Here is a 17,947-nt window from a genome sequence, read left to right as displayed (position 1 = left end):
TATATGTGTGTGTGTGTGTGTGTGTGTGTGTGTGTGCATCAACTGATTGTCCAGATACCTGATAAATTTCAGTGATCTGTAGTTCACAGTATCCCAAGTTCAACTTCGGATTATTCAAAAATTTCTCCTTAATTTGAGCAGAAATCTAAGTCCTTGCAATTCCTTTGCATTAGTCTTTGCCTTAACTTGGCACTAACAAATATATTCCACATGATAATATTTCAGATATATGGCAGCTAATATGTACTGTTTCTCCCCCAAAGTTGTTATTTCCACGAATAAACATTACTCCTTTCGAGAATAACTGCTACTTCTTCCACTATTTTTTCCTAAGAATGTATCTTACCAATTAAAAAAGATTCCTGTTTTGACATATTTTTTCCTCTTCAATCTAATCTCTGTTATGAATGAATACACATTGCCTATGTCTCTCTAAATTTGCTTGCCAGAGCTAAATACAAGATTCCAATGGTGTTCTTTGCACAGTAAATTGAGAAGGACTAGCCTCAAGTTGTTTATCTTTCCACCTAAAACTATGAGACTCCAAAACATATGCCATCGCTTCTCGGCCTTTTGGCTAAGATCAAGTGTAAACCATATGCCAGGCCATATGATCTACTATTGGTCTGCCTATAATGTAACAGAACAATCTTTAACTTTTGCTATAAATCAGAGACTATTTGGAGACATGAAAAAAAATCCGTTGGTAAGGATTGTTCATGGAATTAGAAAGTATTTTGTCACCTTCCTTGGAAGAAACATTCTGTTTCTGTACAGGTAGATATGATTTTGACGTATGAAAATCTTTTCTGTTTTTTCCAATTGGCTATTTAATAAGGACATTGAATATATTGTACCAGGGGTCTGAGCTCATACATGACTGTTCAGGTAACATCTGATTTTTCTAATTTCTAGGTGTATAGTCTGTGTCTCTAGGAGTTATGGTAATGAGGAAGTCTGAATTTGGCCTGGGCAATGTAATTTTATCTTACAGTTACTAATTACTAGATAACTAAAGACAAATTTCTTTCTTTACTTAGCCAGGACAGCAATTCACAGAGCACTAATTTGTAAGAGAATGGAAGGTCACTGTGAAGTGAATGTCTTACCTTTGAAGTAAAGATTGGGGGCTGTAGAGCTGAATTAGCACCATTTTGCTGCAAAAACAGAAAGAAACATTAAAAACTAAGCACCAGCTGCAAGAAAGAAAGAGGTGAAATTCTCTGGCTGCGATATCAGTGGGATAAATCTCTCGGTCTGTCTCTCTTTGATCTGCAAAGTTTGGATTATCTGAAGCCATGTCAGTCCAGTTCCCAATTACAAGGAGATACCCTTCCTAGGTTGTGAACTTCTTCCAGGCAGACACTATATCTTGTTGACCTTTGCACTCTCAGTTCCTGACACAGGGCCTGTTAATGATTTTTTTTTTACTTTATATAAAAGTGAGCCATTGAATACACAGATAAAACAGATGGAATGGAATGGTTGGACTGGCACTCAGGTGAATTGACTTCTAAAGTTATAGCTCTGGCTTTAAACAGATGTAGGACATTGGGCCCTCTGTGCCAAGATTCTGATATCTATAATGTGAGCAGATTGAACTCTCAGTAAGGGAATACCTGCTAGATGCTAATTGTGGCTGCTTCAGCAGTATCACTCATGTACTCCTTTCTCTCTTTTATAGGTAGGAATTGTTTAGATTCTTGTTCATTTACCTGTTCGATCTAAAACATCAAGTTTTAGAATGAAATGCACCCATCTCAAAATTCAAGTTGGCTGTAGATTGAGCAACATCTTCATTTTGGCCATTTGCAATGAGAATTGATCAAATCATGTGTTTCTGAAGCAGTAAGTTCCCTAAAGGTCATCGAATTCAATGCCCTTATTACAAATGAGGAGAGTGAGACTCAAGAAGATTATACAGTTACTGATTGTCACATTTATATTCCAACTTCGGGCTTTCTGGACTTGTCTGCTTAGCATGTCCACAAAATAGCATGCTGGAAGATAATAGAACAACAAAAGGCAGTCCTAAAATGGAACGTTTCTCAGCGGGTTCAGGTGAACAGTTAAATGGAGGAAGAAATTGAAACAAACTGAAAAAAAAAAATAGAAAGAAAAAAGACGCTTTCTAAAATTTCTGTTGTAATCCTGCAATCCTTGCCCTTTCAGAGCATAACAATGGCAAATGAGGCTTACCTTTTCCCTAATTTGCCAAAATTTGGAGTCCCAGCTTTCTAGCAGAAAAAAGCATATATCACAGACCATGTCATCATAGAAGACTTATAGTACACCATCCCAGAACAGAAGAAGTAAAATCCCTCTGTGCTGCTCTAGAAAATGTCCTTCTCTTTTCAATTAAACTGGCTTCCTTTAGAGAAGTAAATAAAAGAGAAAAAAAAATCTGGAACAAGACAATGTGTAAAATGTTTTAAAATAAGAAATAAAATGTGTTTTTGAAAGATCTTCTGCTATTGCCACTTGTCTTCATGGTGCTAATTTTCTTATTCTGAAAACTATGCTGGAGGAAAATGTGTAAAGTTATCTGTTTCAATCAGAGGATTTTTCTGTTCTGCATTTTCCCTGGAAATTCCTTAAACATTGTCTCAGATAAAACTAACTGCTTTGAGAATCTAAGTGTGTTTAGACTTTTCATTTCTTCATTTTTTCTTTTTCCTCTTCTTTCTCTGTCAGTGTCAAATGACTTGAAATATAGCATACATTTCCTGTCTCCAGTGTTTTTATACCCTATTTCCTTCTCAACCTATAGAAATGTCTTAAAGCCGGGCATGGAGGCTCATGCCTGCATTTCAGCACTTTTGGAGGCCAAAACAGGAGGATCCTTTGAGCCCAGGAGTTTGAGATCACAGCCTGGGCAACATAGGGAGATCCCATCTCTACAAAAAATTAAAAATTTAGGCTGGGCACAGTGGCTCATGTGTAATCCCAGTACTTTGGGGGGCCGAGGCGGGCAAATCACGAGGTCAGGAGTTTGAGACCAGCTTGACCAACCTGGTGAAACCCCGTCTCTACTAAAAATACAAAAATTAGCCAGGTGTGGTGGCATGCATCTGTAATCCCAGTACTGGGCGTCTGAGACAGGGGAATCTTGAACCAGGAGGCAGGGTTGCAGTGAGCCAAGATCATGCCATTGCACTCTAGCCTGGGTGACAAGAGCAAGTCTACTCTCAAAAAAAAAAAAAACCAGGTATAGTGGCTCACACCCATAGTCCCAATTGCTTGGGGGTTGAGCCCTGGAAGTTGAGGCTGCAGTAGCCTGACCATGCCATTGCACTCCAGCCTGAGTGACAGAGGGAGACTCTGCCTCAAAAAAAAAAGAGACCCTGTTTCAAAAGAAGAAGAAGGAGAAGAAGAAGAAGAAAAGAAGAAGAGAAGAAGAAGAAAGAAGAGAGAAGAAGAGAAGAAGAAGAGAAGAAGAAGAAGAAGAAGAAGAAGAGAAGAAGAAGAAAGAAGAAGAGAAGAAGAAGAGAAGAAGAAGAGAAAAGAAGAAGAAGAAGAGAAGAGAAGAAGAAGAAGAAGAAGAAGAGAAGAAGAAGAAGAAGAAGAGAAGAAGAAGAAGATTATTTTAGCTCTCATTGTACTACTGGAATTTCTCTTTATAAAGGTACCAGGTACCTCCTTAGTCAGTTAATAGTAGTTTTTCTCTTAATAAATTACCAGGGCCAACTCCTATGACCTATGGCCAGTATTCATCTTTCAGGACCTTTCTGAAACATTTTACAAGGTGATCTATCTCCTGCACCTTAATTTCTCTCTCTTCTGGCTGTGAGAATTTGTCTGCTGGACATTTCTCTTTGTCTTCTCCACACATTCTCAGTCTTCTTTGCTGACTCTTCCTAATATTCTCTTGGCTAGGATTGCTTTCACCTATGTTTCATTCTCTTCTTATTATACGTGTTATCTCCAAACAATCTCCTCCATTCTCATGGTTCCCATTCTTTTTGGACTAATGACATGGTGTTACTTCTTTACTTTTACGACTTCTTTACTCTGCTCTGTGGTGCTGTGCTGGGACTCTGAAAACTGCATGTGTCATACTGCTTGGCCAGTTAGCTTCTTGTTAGCACCTTTAATGAAAGGTATTAGCAGGAGAGTGGAAAACAAGACAAGGAGTGAGGGTATCTGTTCCTATGCCGTTTTTTTCAGCAGCATTCCAATAGCAGCAGATGGTTGGCTCCAGGCTTCAGGCTTTATATTCTTTCCACTTTCTCAGCAGCCCCAGAAATATGCCAGAAAAGGACCAGCAGCATCCTAGCTCTACCTCCTTGGTTGTAAGAGGACCGGCTGAGCTACAATCTGCTTTTATGCACCTTGTCTATCCAAGCACCTGTTGGACCGTGTCTCCTCCTCAGAAGTCTGAACACTGGCTATCAAGTGCCTCTGCCTCATTTGCCTGTGCATCAGTCATTGAGCATTGCTCCCTTAAAATTTTAAGCATGACTTATGTGGTGTAACCCACTAAGAGACCTGGGCACCTGGTACTGTGTCTCCTCCTCATAGGTTCAAACTCTAGCTGCATACAAGTAAGATAATTTTGAGCGCTAGCCCCTGAGAGTACGTTTACTCCTTTGTTCCTATATGTTAAAAGGCGATATCTCTTTCGTGTGGTTATCTCTGTGCCTTTTCAACCTTCCACTTCTTATGTATCCAATTTAAGCTTACTGAGCTACTCTAAGTGGATTTCTGATAGGCATTTCAAAGGTAACGTCTTTATTGCAATTTATTGGTTTGCTTCCAAATCTGGCCTTCATTTAATATTCTAAATCTTAGAAAATATTGTTATCGTTTACTTGACATTCAGGTTATAAGTAGAGGTTTACTCAGGAATGCTTATTTTTCTGAATAAATCACACAATTTACTCATGACGTTAATCTGCAAAAATTGCCCATTAATCTCTGTAAATCTTAATGCAATTATCTCCTTGCCTCTTTCTCCTCACTGATGTTGTTCTAGATCAGTGCCTTATTATCTTCAGCCTCTACTCTTACTCTGTCAAACTTGGTGTTAACAAATTCATCCTCACTACCAATTATCTAAAATTTACTTATAATTTGTGGATTGAACTTTGCATGAAGTAAAGGAATAGTTCTACTTTTTCATGATGTATGAGCACTCACATGAGCATACACACACCCATGTGAATTGACAAACCATAAAAATTAGTCTAAGATTTATATTCAGATGTCTACGAATCCTTAGAACACTCAAATATTAGAACTAGAAGTAGCCTTAGAGATCACTTAAGTCCCTGTTTCCAGAACTATATGGTTAATTATAATCAGTGTAACTAGCCTAGAATACTTATAATTAGAGCTCTACGCCCCACTCTAACACTTTCAAATGGGGTTCTCTTAAGTATCTAAATTTGTAAAATGACTTTTCCAACTAAGTGTCCTGCACGATGACATTTGAGACCTGTTGATCACTGAACACAGAAGCATCTGAGATCCATTGATCTTTGTCCCACACCTCCAGTTATTTGCAGAAATAGATCCAGGCTCAAATCCAGGATTCCTGCCTTCATGTCCAGTGGCATATCACTGTGTTGCACTTTTCCATTGTAAAGGAGGTATGGAGAGGGCATGACCAAGTGGTTCACCTTGTTCAACTCAGGAACAGAAGCTCAAAACTTTATTGGGAGACAGACCATGTACAGCAAACGAACATTCCATGTGTTAAGTTCTACAGCCTGATCCGAGACCTTGCTGGGAGTTTAGAACATGCTGCAGTTAGACTAATTATGACTGGAGTCATTGGGTGCAGACAGGTTTCACAGACAAACATTCTGTTGACCATTTAAAACCAACTGGTTTATCAACTTAGTGGTAAATCACTTTAACTGAAACTGAAGGAGTGTTGTGCTAAACTGTCCTTTGCCAATATATTTTGTAGTTATGTTCCCATTTGACCAATTATTTCCTTTCAAAAACTGCTCACTTCATTCTTCTGGGAACTGAACCAAAAAATGTTAAGGACTCTCTGTTCTCTTACGAAAGCCATTCTGCTCATATGGTGCACTTCTGTCCCTGGTTGTCTATATTGAGGTAGTAGAAAGGTCCTTTTTATCCAAACAAAGACATTCCACTGGCCCAGGTAAGCTGCTGACCAAAATGAAGCCATCTATCTCCTGTCTCTATGGACACCTTCACCTGTGAGGACTTATTATCATTCTCATTTGCCACTTAATTTTTTTCCCATTTCACTTCTTTTTTTTTTGAAACAAGTCTCACTATGGTGGCAAAACAATCTGTGGAAGTCTTGACAAGTTTAATGAAACTGAGACTTGAGGGACATCCCACTGGCAAAATCTCCGGTATCTATACAGGAGAAGGGGCTGTTAGAGAAACCACGGAAAACCGATGACAGAAAGAACTGTAGTCCTCTAACCCCGTGCACAAGCCCTTCTGCTGTGTGAACTGCAGAGCAGGCTAGGTAAAGGCTGACTTAGAATGAACTGCAGAAGAGGTGCTCCAGGTGTGTGGATCCACCTCTGTTTCATCACTGAAACTGAACAAGATCTGAGTAGTAGAAAATGGGGCAACTTTCCTGATTTTTTTTTTTTTTTTTGAGACAGGTCTCATTCTGTTGCCCAGTCTGGAGTGCAGTGGCACCATCATAGCTGGGATTACAGCACATGCCACCATATCTGGCTAAATTTTTTTATTTTAGTAGAGATGAGGTGTCACTATATTGCTCAGGCTGCTCTCAGACACCTGAGTTCAAGCAATCCTCTTTAGTGATTTTAAGAACTTACGAGAGAGCTATGACAAAGCTCTGTGGACCCAAGGCAAACAGTGTAACAGGGGCTGACTTGTAAGATCACCATCAATTCTTAGCAACCTAACCCATTGTTCTTCAATACTTGCTGTCCTGTCTGGGCTTGACTATGTTCCTATGACTTATTCCAATCCTTGGCTGTACGTTTTTTTTTTTTTTTGTCAACCCCTGGTCTTTTTCAAATAGGAACTTACAGAGATCAAAACCCTCACTCTGAAACTGAGTGTTACTCCTTCACATTCAAGGTAGGAACAAGAACTACAGGTACAAAGTCTTCTGCATGGACAGGTTTGGAGCAGCTCTGAATCAGGACTCCCTCCTTTGTCCAAGGGAAATGCATGTGCATTAGATCAGATCCCCTCTGAGGAGGTATAGGGCTAGTTATGCCCAGGAAAGTTGATGTGGACACATGTTTGCTTATATACACTGCATTGCATTTTAGATGGGACCTCTTCTCATCAGGACTTGTTAGTGACCCAGTCAAACAACCTTCCTACAACCATTGCTGCTTTGGTAGGTTGTAGGTTTCTTCTGGAAAAAGCTAAGGGAAATTTCCAAGGTAGGACAGGAAAATCTTGTTTTAGATAGTAATAATAAATCATAATTTTAAAAATTATGCTTCAATGCATTGTCATTTTTTTCACTCCTCAGCTGTTTTTTTTTTTTTTCTTGAGACAGAGTCTTGCTCTGTCACCCAGGCTTGAGTGCAGTGGCGCAATCTTGGCTCACTGCAAGCTCCGCCTCCCAGTTCACGCCCTTCTCCTGCCTCAGCCTCCCGAGTAGCTGGGACTACAGGCGTCTGCCACTACGCCCGTGAATTTTTTGTATTTTTAGTACAGACGGGGTTTCACTGTGTTAGCCAGGATGGTCTCGATCTCCTGACCTCGTGATCCACCCGCCTCGGCCTCCCAAAGTGCTGGGATTACAGGAGTGAGCTACCGCACCCGGCCTACTCTCAGCTTTTATCAGATCCATTTTCTAGGCAAGGAATCAGAGACACAGTGAGCAGACCTTAATTTACCCAGACATTCATTTAGTGGGTTAGTTTCTCCTAAGGATCTTCCAAATGTAGACAATGTGTGTCCCATGCAGACTCAAGAGGAATCAACTCAGTCTATCTGAAGACTCCCCAAACTCTTATTTTGTAGAAACCAAAAAAAAAATATTTGGTAGAGAAGGTCAAAGTGTCTGAACGGTACATACAGGCAGAGCTATATTACTTGGCTCCTATGTGAAGAGAGAGGGAGCTGCAGAAAAACTAAATGGGAGGGCTCAGGTATATGAATTTCTTCAACTGAAATTGCATGCAATCCTGGCTCCTTAATCTGTGTCCACTTCCCAGCAGGTATGGGAGGTATGAGCTCAGCTTAGGGGAAACAAACTTAGCTCTGGAAATCTGGAGAAGCAGTGAGCAGGGCTGATCCCCCAAGTACCCTGATGAATCCCAGTGTTCTTTCTGTTCAATTACCTAGGGAAGCTATTCAAATTTTAAATCCATTTTGAATCAAAATATTGATATATTTTTTTAAAAAATCTTAAAATTTAAAGAAACTGGTATTAGTTATGGGAAAACCAGAAGGGTACCCTCATTTGGAAATAATCTTTGAGAAATCTTTGCAGTGTGAACAGTTGGGATTTGGTCTTTCCAAAATCCAGCTAGCATGCACTTAAGAAAAAGGAAAATCAGGAAATGCAGAAAATGAAATGCTAATTTACATATTTCACTTTAACATTTACTAAGGATATTAATGAGGCTATTGAAAATTGAAAATGCAGTTTTGCTATTTTAAAAAATGTTCTTGTGTGAGAATAGACATCCCTTGGTAAATGTCCATGGAAATATTGAACGTTTAATTTTTCATTAGTTCTGAACAAAATCATGTATTTCCTAAAAGATATGCATTTTACATTCCTCAATATCCATAGTTGACACAAAATACTCTGAAACAGAAAACAAAACATTAAACTATCTCATATTTTAAATTAAAAATATTTTTTCAAATAGCTCTGAGAACACTGAAATATGTGAAATTACAATATATTCTAAAATGATTACCTAAGAAAATTAGGGGATGTCATCCACGTTTGTCTCAAAGGAATTCAGATTTATGATTCATCTTAAGAAATGTGAAAAGAACACATTAAATATAAAGATGGATAAAGGAATTTATTAATATACACAGTAACTTTTGTTCCTTAAAAGCAATGATTCGGGCCTCCTGGGTCCAGCTCAGGTCCTGGCCCGAGAAGTCCCTGGAACAGAGCCCTTGCTTTTGTCCCTTCCTCCCAGGTGAATGAGGAATAGAAAAGGAACCTACATTCCTCATCCTTGGTGTGAATTTGCACGCTCCCCACCGGCCAAGTGTAGCAATTCACATTGTAATTCTGACAATAAATGGCCCGTTCTGACTGGGCTGGTGGGGGTCCTGGTCCAGCCACCTCCAGCCAGGGGCCCCTGGGTCGTGAAGGCGCCACCACCTGCTCCACTCAAGACGTGCAGCTCCACCCACTCACGCTAGAGAGGAAGAAGAACTTCTGCCATAAACTTTTGTTGTTATTGTTTTGTTTTGTTTGAGACAGGGTCTCGTTCTGTTGCTCCGCCTGGAGTGCAGTGGCCCCATCACGGCTCACTGCAGCCTCGACCTCCTGGGCTCAAGTGATTCTCATGCTTCAGCCTCTGGAGGAGCTGGGGCCACAAGCACCCACCACCACACCTGGCTAAGTTTTTGTATTTTTGTAGAAACAAGGTCTCGCTCTGTTGCCGAGGCTGGTCTCAAACTCCGCCCACCTCAGCCTCCCAAAGTGCTGGGATTCCAGGTGCCAGCCACCGCACCCAGCCTCCTAAATTGTTTTTAATTTGTCCAGAATGAACCGGGTCATCAACCACTGTAAGTGCTCTGACTACCCTGACCATAAAGTATCCGAAACATTCAACTTGCAGCTGGTGGAAGCAGCCTAGCCCCACTGCACATAAAACACTCGCGTGGTGCAAAGGCAGAGACCAAGGCTGCACTGTCCGGAAGTGGGGACAGATCCCGATACGCCCTGGGGACAGAGCAGGATCCCCACCGGTTCCACCCTCTTTCTGGCCCACTACCCCATCCTGAGACCGCAGGTTCCGGCGGACCCGGATGCAGATTTTCCGGATGAAAGGCCCCTTTCCTGGAGGGGGCTTTGATATTTTCTGTTCACGACTCCGTGTCACCATCCTCCACAGCTAGGATCTGGCGTCTGGGGACACTGCCGACGTCACAATCCCCGCACCTACGTGTCTCAGCCGCGGTAGCCCTACGTCGCTGTCAGACGCTGGGAAGTTGGTGCCCCGCCACGCTTTTCTGTCTTTTGTCTTTTCACCCTCTCCCCTCCCTACCCAGTGCCCCGTCTAAGTCCCCACTGGGAAGTGGATTCTCACCCCTCACGGCCCTTTGTGGGCAACGCCAGGAGGAGGAAGGCCGCAACCTCCCACTGGCTTTGGGGTTTCTTAGGCATCAGTAGTCTTCTAAGGCCCTCCACCGTGCCCGCACCCCTCCTTCATCCTCGCGTCTCTTAGGACCCTGCCCTGCTGCCCTCAGGCCTTTCCTTAGTCACAGACTCGGGAAGGCCCCTGAACTCCCTCGGCTTGGACATCACCGGCCACAGTCCTGTGACGCCCTGTGATCTTCTGTCCCAGATCTCATTCCACTTGCTGTGCCTGTCAGGGTGTGCTTAGATTTTGGTGTCCCAGTGTAAGGTGTGCTCTTACTGGGAAGGGGCTTCTTCATTCTCTTCTTGTGAATGTAGATGTGAAGCCAGGGGATAAGGAGAAAAGAGAGGCCAAAAGAGAACCAGAGATCCAGGGAGCTAGGGAGAGTGAGGTTGAAAAAGAAGGTAAAATTGAGTATTGGGAAGTTGTCTCTGATGGATTTTGAAAAGCAGTGATAGTGAAAGAGTTCTAGAAGCTTTGGAGAAGGTGTTAAAAAAAATAGTGAAAGTTACGTGGGCAAGAAATAGCCAGATAGATGACATAGACAAAGAGAATCAGTAGAGAGGTGGAGGACAGAACAGAAATGGGATTCTGACCAACCACAGCAGAGGAGTAAAGGAAAGATAGATCCCCAATTCATTAGGGTTTCTTAAAAAAAGTCTTTATTATATTCTCTTTTAATTTTGTTTCAGATTCAGTTGATAAGGACGCTTTAGTTTTTCAGCCTTTATTATGTTTTGGAAATATCTTTTAGTACTCAGTAAAGGATTTTACGCTATTTCAATGTGCTCTTGGAAAGGGTATTGATTTTTTTATATTAACAATCAAAACCTAGTTTAATCAGTAAGTCCATTCTTCTACTGTCTCTGTTATTTCCTTACATGGCCTTTTAACTGGGTCTGTAAAGCACAGTTTTCAGGGAAGTGTATGTTACCTTGACCTCTCTCTGCAAATTTTCAAGGATGGGCTGAAGTGATCAGGAATTTTGTTCTAACAGAGCCATTCTGTTTATGATTACTAAATTGCTCAGAGCTATTTCAAGCCAATAAGTAGGTATCCTTAATTTCATATTTTTGAAAATTCAATGAGTTGTTCTGTAAAAAAGGAATTAAATGCTTGAAATTAGATTATTGTGATTAAAACCATGAGAAAGAAGTTGCTCTTGCTCAAGAGCATGAAATATGGTATAGAATCTTTAGGGGAAGGAGCAGGAAAAACCCTATCACAATTTGTCACAGCACATCATTCTTGTGAACCTAGTGGTGGTTACTCTCTACTGGCATGTCCTACTGACCTTGCCTGCCCCAAGTCCCAAGTACAGAATGTCAAGGCAGCCTGATGGGGGGAGAGTCAAGACTTTTTATACTAAGTACGGAACAAAATTATCTCTCCAATTAGGAGGGGACACTTGGTGCTATAAATGAATATAAATGACATGAGAATGAAAACTGTCAATATAATAAATAGTTTGCAAAAGCTCTAACTTAAAACACACAGGACTTTCAGGGTAGAGAATTCCTAGCTCTGTAAGGAATTTGGGACTCCGATTGAGAGAAGCCTTGGTCTCTACTCACTGTGAACCAACATTCAGCCAGATACCACCCTTGGTATGTTACAAAAAAAACTCAGTAAAAAATACCTTCTTGAGAAGGAAATAGGAAAGGAAAGTCTTTATAAGGGCAACCGATCATCTTGTGGATTACCAAATACTGCAGATTTCAGGTCAGAAAACTGAGTCATGGAGAATAAAAAAAAAACTAACATACAATTGAGCAAATAATTCATAATTTAGAGAATGTATCTATTCATTAAAAATGTGAAGTGTAAATGTATAATAGTTATGTGACCTGGCAATTTTGAATAAAAAATTACGTAAGCAACTTTATTATTTTTAATAGAAAAATATTTGCAAATATTGAAACAATAAAACCTGTTGCCGAAAAATCTAATATGTTGTTAAAGTTCTAGTTTTATTTATGCGGGTCTGACATATAGATTTGCATAAGCTATCCTTGGCATGTGAGTAGCGATTTCATCCTTCTCTTCCCGTTTCCCCATCTTCAACAGCTTTTATTTTTCTTTCCACAGCCAAACTCCCTTCATTCCAACTTCCACCAAGACCGCTTCTCTGGATCCATCCCTGGAGTTGACACAACAGGGATCTTCAGCCCCAGGTGCCAGGTTTCTCAGTGATCCATTACACAGATTTAACAGGGAAATGGGGGCAGTATCAAAAACACCCAGTATAAACCATCGAATTACCCCAGCCGTTGTCTCTGCTCATGAACAACTGCCTGGGGCCAGAGAATTAGGCATTCCTGCTCTTCTTTCCCTTAGAAAGCCCTTGGGACGTTCTCCTTGAAAGCTCCCCTAAGTGGGAGTAGAAGTTCATCTCCTGACACTCCACGTTTTATTCATGAGTCCTGAGTTATGACACAGAGGACACAGTTGTGTTCCCCTTACTGTGGACTAGCAGATAAAGCACCTTAATCTCTCAGCCACCATGCAAACCCTTCTTATCTTTGATTCAGTATACTTTTCCACAAGCAAAATAAAAGTTCTGACTAAGGAGGCGTCCTCTGATTTGACTCTAGAACTTGGAAATGCATTGGCTTTCAGCAAATCTCAGTACTGAATGTAAACTTCAAGGAGAAATGGTTCCAGGAAATAAATTGGGATGACATTGAGCTTTTAGCAACCTGCAAAATCCTGAAACCATGGACCTTACTGAGGCCAATTAAATGGGCTAATTCATGGGTGAAAGTGGTACACCCTAAAAATTCTCCACAAGTGATTCTACACTGAAGCCAGAATTTATGTCAAGTACTGTGTGAGGATGAGGATGGCAATCTGCTTGGCAGGCAATCTGGTCCAGGCGGGGCTCACATTATTGTTCACAGTTTAACCTATTTTATTAAATATGTAATTTTCCCCCAAATCGTATATGACATTAGCTGTTGTCTTGAGCCACATTAAAATGTACTATTTATGCGGCAAAATTGTATGGGATTTGACAAATGCATGGCAGCAGGTTTCCAGCATTAAAATATCACAGAACCCTTCTCTTATTCAAGTTCCTCTTCCGTCCACATACAGGGAATCAATCGCCTTTTGTATATGGTCCTTGGACGTTGCTTCTTTATTTCAATTATCTTCCATCAAAGCAAGTGATACCGTGCTCTATTTTCATTTGATCCTCCAAAAGAAAGGTACTGAATAATCTAAACCAGAATTTCAGCCATTCAGAGACTTAGGTCCATCGCTAAGCAGTAAAAGCCAAGCCTCCTGCGCTGCAACGCCATGGCCGGCAGAGGGCGCCGGAACAGGCCGTTCCGCCCTGCGGGGCGCATGCGCGTTCTGCCTGCGGAGGCGGGGCTGGGTCTCCAGGAAGCACGTGAGCTTCCTTTCCTCTGGTCAGGGAGGAAGCGCCGCCCTGGCTTTGGGGCATCTCAGGCGGTGTCCATCAGGAGGAAAACTTCCTGTCCGCAACCCTAACTGCTGAGAAGGGAGACTCGCTGCAGAGTATCCCGGATATTTTTCTGAAACAGCAATAAAGACTTCATTTTCAGGGCTGTTGCCACGTGTTTTATTCTGTATTTTCTGTGGGGATATTTTAGCATTATTTTACAAATGTATAAATTTGGGGTTGGGGAGGGCTTTCTGATAGATAATAGAAGCAGGCTGTAACATGTCCTCCCTGTGACCTCATTGAGGATTGATTGTGAGGAGAAACAAGAAGAATTGTGAGGAAAATCTACATAATACGGGGACCCTGCAGAGGAAGGAGTCGGGCCAGGGCAGGGCCACACAGTTTCAGTGCAGCCCGTGGGAAAGGGGCCCTTGCAGGGAAACCCGCGCTCTACATCCGTGCATTTCCACATTGTGAGGGGCTCATCTTTCCTACAGTGCTAAAGTCATTGAAAAATAGACAATGAAAGAGAGGGACATTAATTCAACATTCAGTTGTTGACGATAAAGCATTCAGAGCCACATCTTTCTTTTCATCATAGCACTGCAGATTTAAAAAATGGTTTTAATTACAAAGGCAAAGGGAAGAGGTACACTTGTGAACAACAGTTTGGACCCCAAATGAAAATATATTGCTTAAATATTTCTTCAAAAGTAAGTCACTATTCTGTGTTGCAGGATATATCCTGAGATTTTAAGCTGTAACCTTATTAATTTATTGGTTAAAACACATTTTGTCTATAGTCAAAGCGAGTATAAAGGTAGAATATTTGGCAAGTCCCCCATATTTTTATTCTTCTGCTAGGTTTTCAGCTAGAATTGACACACAGCAACTCACAATGAGGGGCCTCTTTCTTGACCATAAAATATGCATACTCCAGAACCCTCAGTGTAAGCTGTTTCTTGAATATCTCAACCTGATCCCTACAAACGGAGAGAATGTAGAGAAGTAACCCAATTTTTTTTTTTTTTTAAACAGAGTCTCGCACTGTCACCAGGCTGGTGTGCAATGTTGTGATCTTCGCTCACTGCAACCTCCCCCTCCCGGGTTCAAGGTATTCTCCTGCCTCAGCCTCCGGAATAGCTGGGATTGCAGGTGCCCGCCACCATGCCCAGCTAATTTTTTTGTATTTTTAGTTGAGATGGGGTTTCACTATGTTGGTCAGGCTGGTCTCAAACTCCAGACCTCCTGATCCGCCTGCCTCAGCCTCCCAAAGTGCTGGGATTATAGGCATGAGCCACCGTGCCTGGCCAAGTAACCCAATTTTAAAACTACATCTGGCCGGGCACCATGACTCACGCTGGTAATCCCAACATTTTGTGAGGCTGAGATGGGCAGATCACTTGAGGTCAGGAGTTTGAGACCAGCCTGGTCAACATGGTGGAACCCCGTCTCTAACCAAAATACAAAAATTAGCCAGGCATGGTGGTGCAGACCTGTAATTCCAGCTACTCGAGAGGCTGAGACAGGAGAATCACTTGAACCCAGGAGGCGGAGGTTGTAGTGAGCCAGATTGTGCCACCTCACTCCAGCCTGGGCAACAGAGCACGACTCCGTCTGAAAAACAAACAAACAAACTACATCTGATCTTCAGCAAAGTGTCTGCTGTTCTCCTCAGAAAAGACCAAAAACCACAAAGCAGACAGACCTCTGAATAAAGACACTAAGGTCCGCCATGGGCGCTTTTAAGACGTTAGCAGAATTAAAGGAATCATCCTGTTTTTCTTATTTAAATGATTTCTTACTACAGCGGAAGGTTCTGAAAAACACATCTTGTAATTAGATTTATTTTTAAGAGCATCCAAGGGAAACAGGGTCTATACTTCACCTAATAAGACTGATGAGGATATCAGCTAAATGGAAAGAATCTACAAACAAATTTATACAATTTCTAAGGAGAGAATGATGTCCTGAGCTCAAGGGCCTGTTAGTGACGGCACGCTCAGTAATGGTGCAGCCTCACAGAATTTCCATTTAATTCAATTTTGGTATTTACTGGTCATCTTTTCTCCCCAATACCATCCAACTTTTTTATGTTGTCAAATAATTTTTAATCATAAAATGATTAATTCTGAGTTTGGGCATTTGCTTGATTAATGGGGGCTGGTGTCCTGAGGCTGGCCTGTGGTGGGCTGTGGATTTCCGAAGGTCATATTCTGAAATCCAAGAGACTCTTGCTGGAAGAGCCTTAACCTCCCTCACTGTGATCTCTCTGCAGGTGCAAAAACACCCTCAATTCCAGGAGCTCCGCACTGAATTCAGGCCAGTCCCTGGAACCTCCTCAGGTAAGTTATTATGTCATTGCATGGCAAAGATTACAAAAACACCCTCAATTCCAGGCGCTCCACACCTGAATTCATGCCAGTCCCTGAAACCTCCCCAGGTAAGTTCGTATGTCCTTGCACGGCAAAGATTGGACAGTGCTGCACAATCTTCAGGCTCAAGGGACATCCAGTGGATGTACATTTAGGTGGGTCGGCATGAGAGCCAATTCTGGGAGGGAGTGTATTTTAAAGTTGTAGAGGGTGAAGCTCCTGGCAACTCCCTCCACATGAGCATCATTTGCAGCCTTTTTGGAGAATACTGACGGCCATCTTTTCACGAGAGCAGCAGTAATCCAGCACTGAGGAGCTCATCATAGTCCTGGAACAAGGGACAGAGGTGAGGCTGAGCCTGGAAGAGGGCGTCCTCATCTTGGCCCCAGAGACAGCGCTGCAGCTGACCATGGAGAACACAGTCCTTGTGATTGTTCCCGGCATATCCTGAGGTCACAACATGGCCTGCAGCCCCCTGTGCATATCCAGTACATCATGCCTTCTGTTGATGACTTCACCTTGGAGTGCCATGCTCAAGATGGAGACATCTCAGACATGAAAGGAGAGAATGTGCCTCTTTCACCTGCAGAAGAAGGGGAGGCAGCACCCCTATATCACCAGCCCTTGATGATATCCCTAGCAAAGCACGTAGTTGGGATCAGCCCTTTTCTTCTACTAACCGCATTGTGCATTCCATGCTGTCTGGCAGCCTTCCCCCAAAGCTGCCCCCTACCAACGACAACTAGTCCCATGGGGCGCCCCAGACCAGCCGACTCCAGTTTCAGCCTGCATGGTATGGAGCTACTGTGCACCTCCTCCCTCAGCCCTATGCCCCCTTCACCAAGTCTTGGTCCCTAAATCTATCACAGCGTTCACCATAGGCCTCCCAGCAGTGCATGGAAATGTCTCTTTAGGAAGTGATTTAACCCAAGAGCCACCACCTGCATTGATAGGTCAGAGATTGTCCAAGTCCTTAGTCAGTGCATTCCCTAAAATGTGGAGGTAAAGTAATTCCAAGGACTGCTTGCTTCCCCTTTGCTGTTTCCCATCATCACCCACTGTCTTCAACAGCGGAGGGTCCCAGATGCTGCAAGGAGGGGGAGAACCGCAGGGAGTTCAAATAAAACATTCACATTTCACTTCACACACACTGTCCCTTAGGCTTTCTCTTCCTATTTGACCACATACATCCAACCACACTCAATCGAATCCTGACTTCTCCATGTGAGAGTTCTGCTTCCAACATGACGTGGCCTGAAAATTCATCTGAAGACAGCTGCTCACTCCCGGGGCTAACACTGACCCTTGAATGCTGATGTCCTTGTAGTCATTGGTCTGATGCCACAATAAATAATTCCTAAGGCCGGTGCTCTATTTCTGCCCTGAGACTCTCCCCTTTTTCTCCAAGCTGTGCCCCATTCCTTGTTTTAGTCCAGGTTCCCTACACTCCCCCAGGCCAATGCTTTTGAATAAATCTTGACGTGATTGAATGAAGTAGTGGTGACTGCTGTGCTTGCTTCCAACTGAGACACTCCTGCTCACACTCATCACGTTTCCATTCACATTTGCCTTTGTTTAGTTTTGTTTTCCATTGTTTGTGTTTATTATTCATGTACTTATAAAATAACTGCCACGTTTCTGACAGTTTTCTTGGCAAATTTGGGGCTTTTCCTGTGCTCCTCCTTCCAAGTCCTGAGTGGGGTCACCGTTTGCACCTCTGGGCCCTGGGATTGGTTGGGCTTAGCAAGTGATTGAACACAGCTTATCTCTGTGTGTTGGGATGGGCACCTGCGCTTGCTCACAGCTGCTCCCAGGCTCTCCCTGTCCTGCCTGGGTGTCCCTGTGTCTCTGGAGTGTCTAGGAAATCTAGCAGTCCTCTTGAGGGCCCAGCACCTCTTTGT

General features: G+C 42.5%; 1 pseudogene; it reads left to right on the top strand.

Moving 5' to 3' along the window:
• The first annotated feature begins 13,562 nt into the window (after positions 1-13,562).
• On the top strand, positions 13,563-16,967 carry LOC105739137 (annotated as a pseudogene).
• The last annotated feature ends 980 nt before the right edge of the window (positions 16,968-17,947 follow it).

The sequence above is a fragment of the Nomascus leucogenys genome, unplaced genomic scaffold, assembly GCF_006542625.1.
Source record: "Nomascus leucogenys isolate Asia unplaced genomic scaffold, Asia_NLE_v1 001247F_45733_qpd_obj, whole genome shotgun sequence".
Taxonomy (NCBI): Eukaryota; Metazoa; Chordata; class Mammalia; order Primates; family Hylobatidae; genus Nomascus; species Nomascus leucogenys.
The sequence above is the reverse complement of the archived record's forward strand: the minus strand, read 5'-3'. Positions and strand labels throughout refer to the sequence as shown.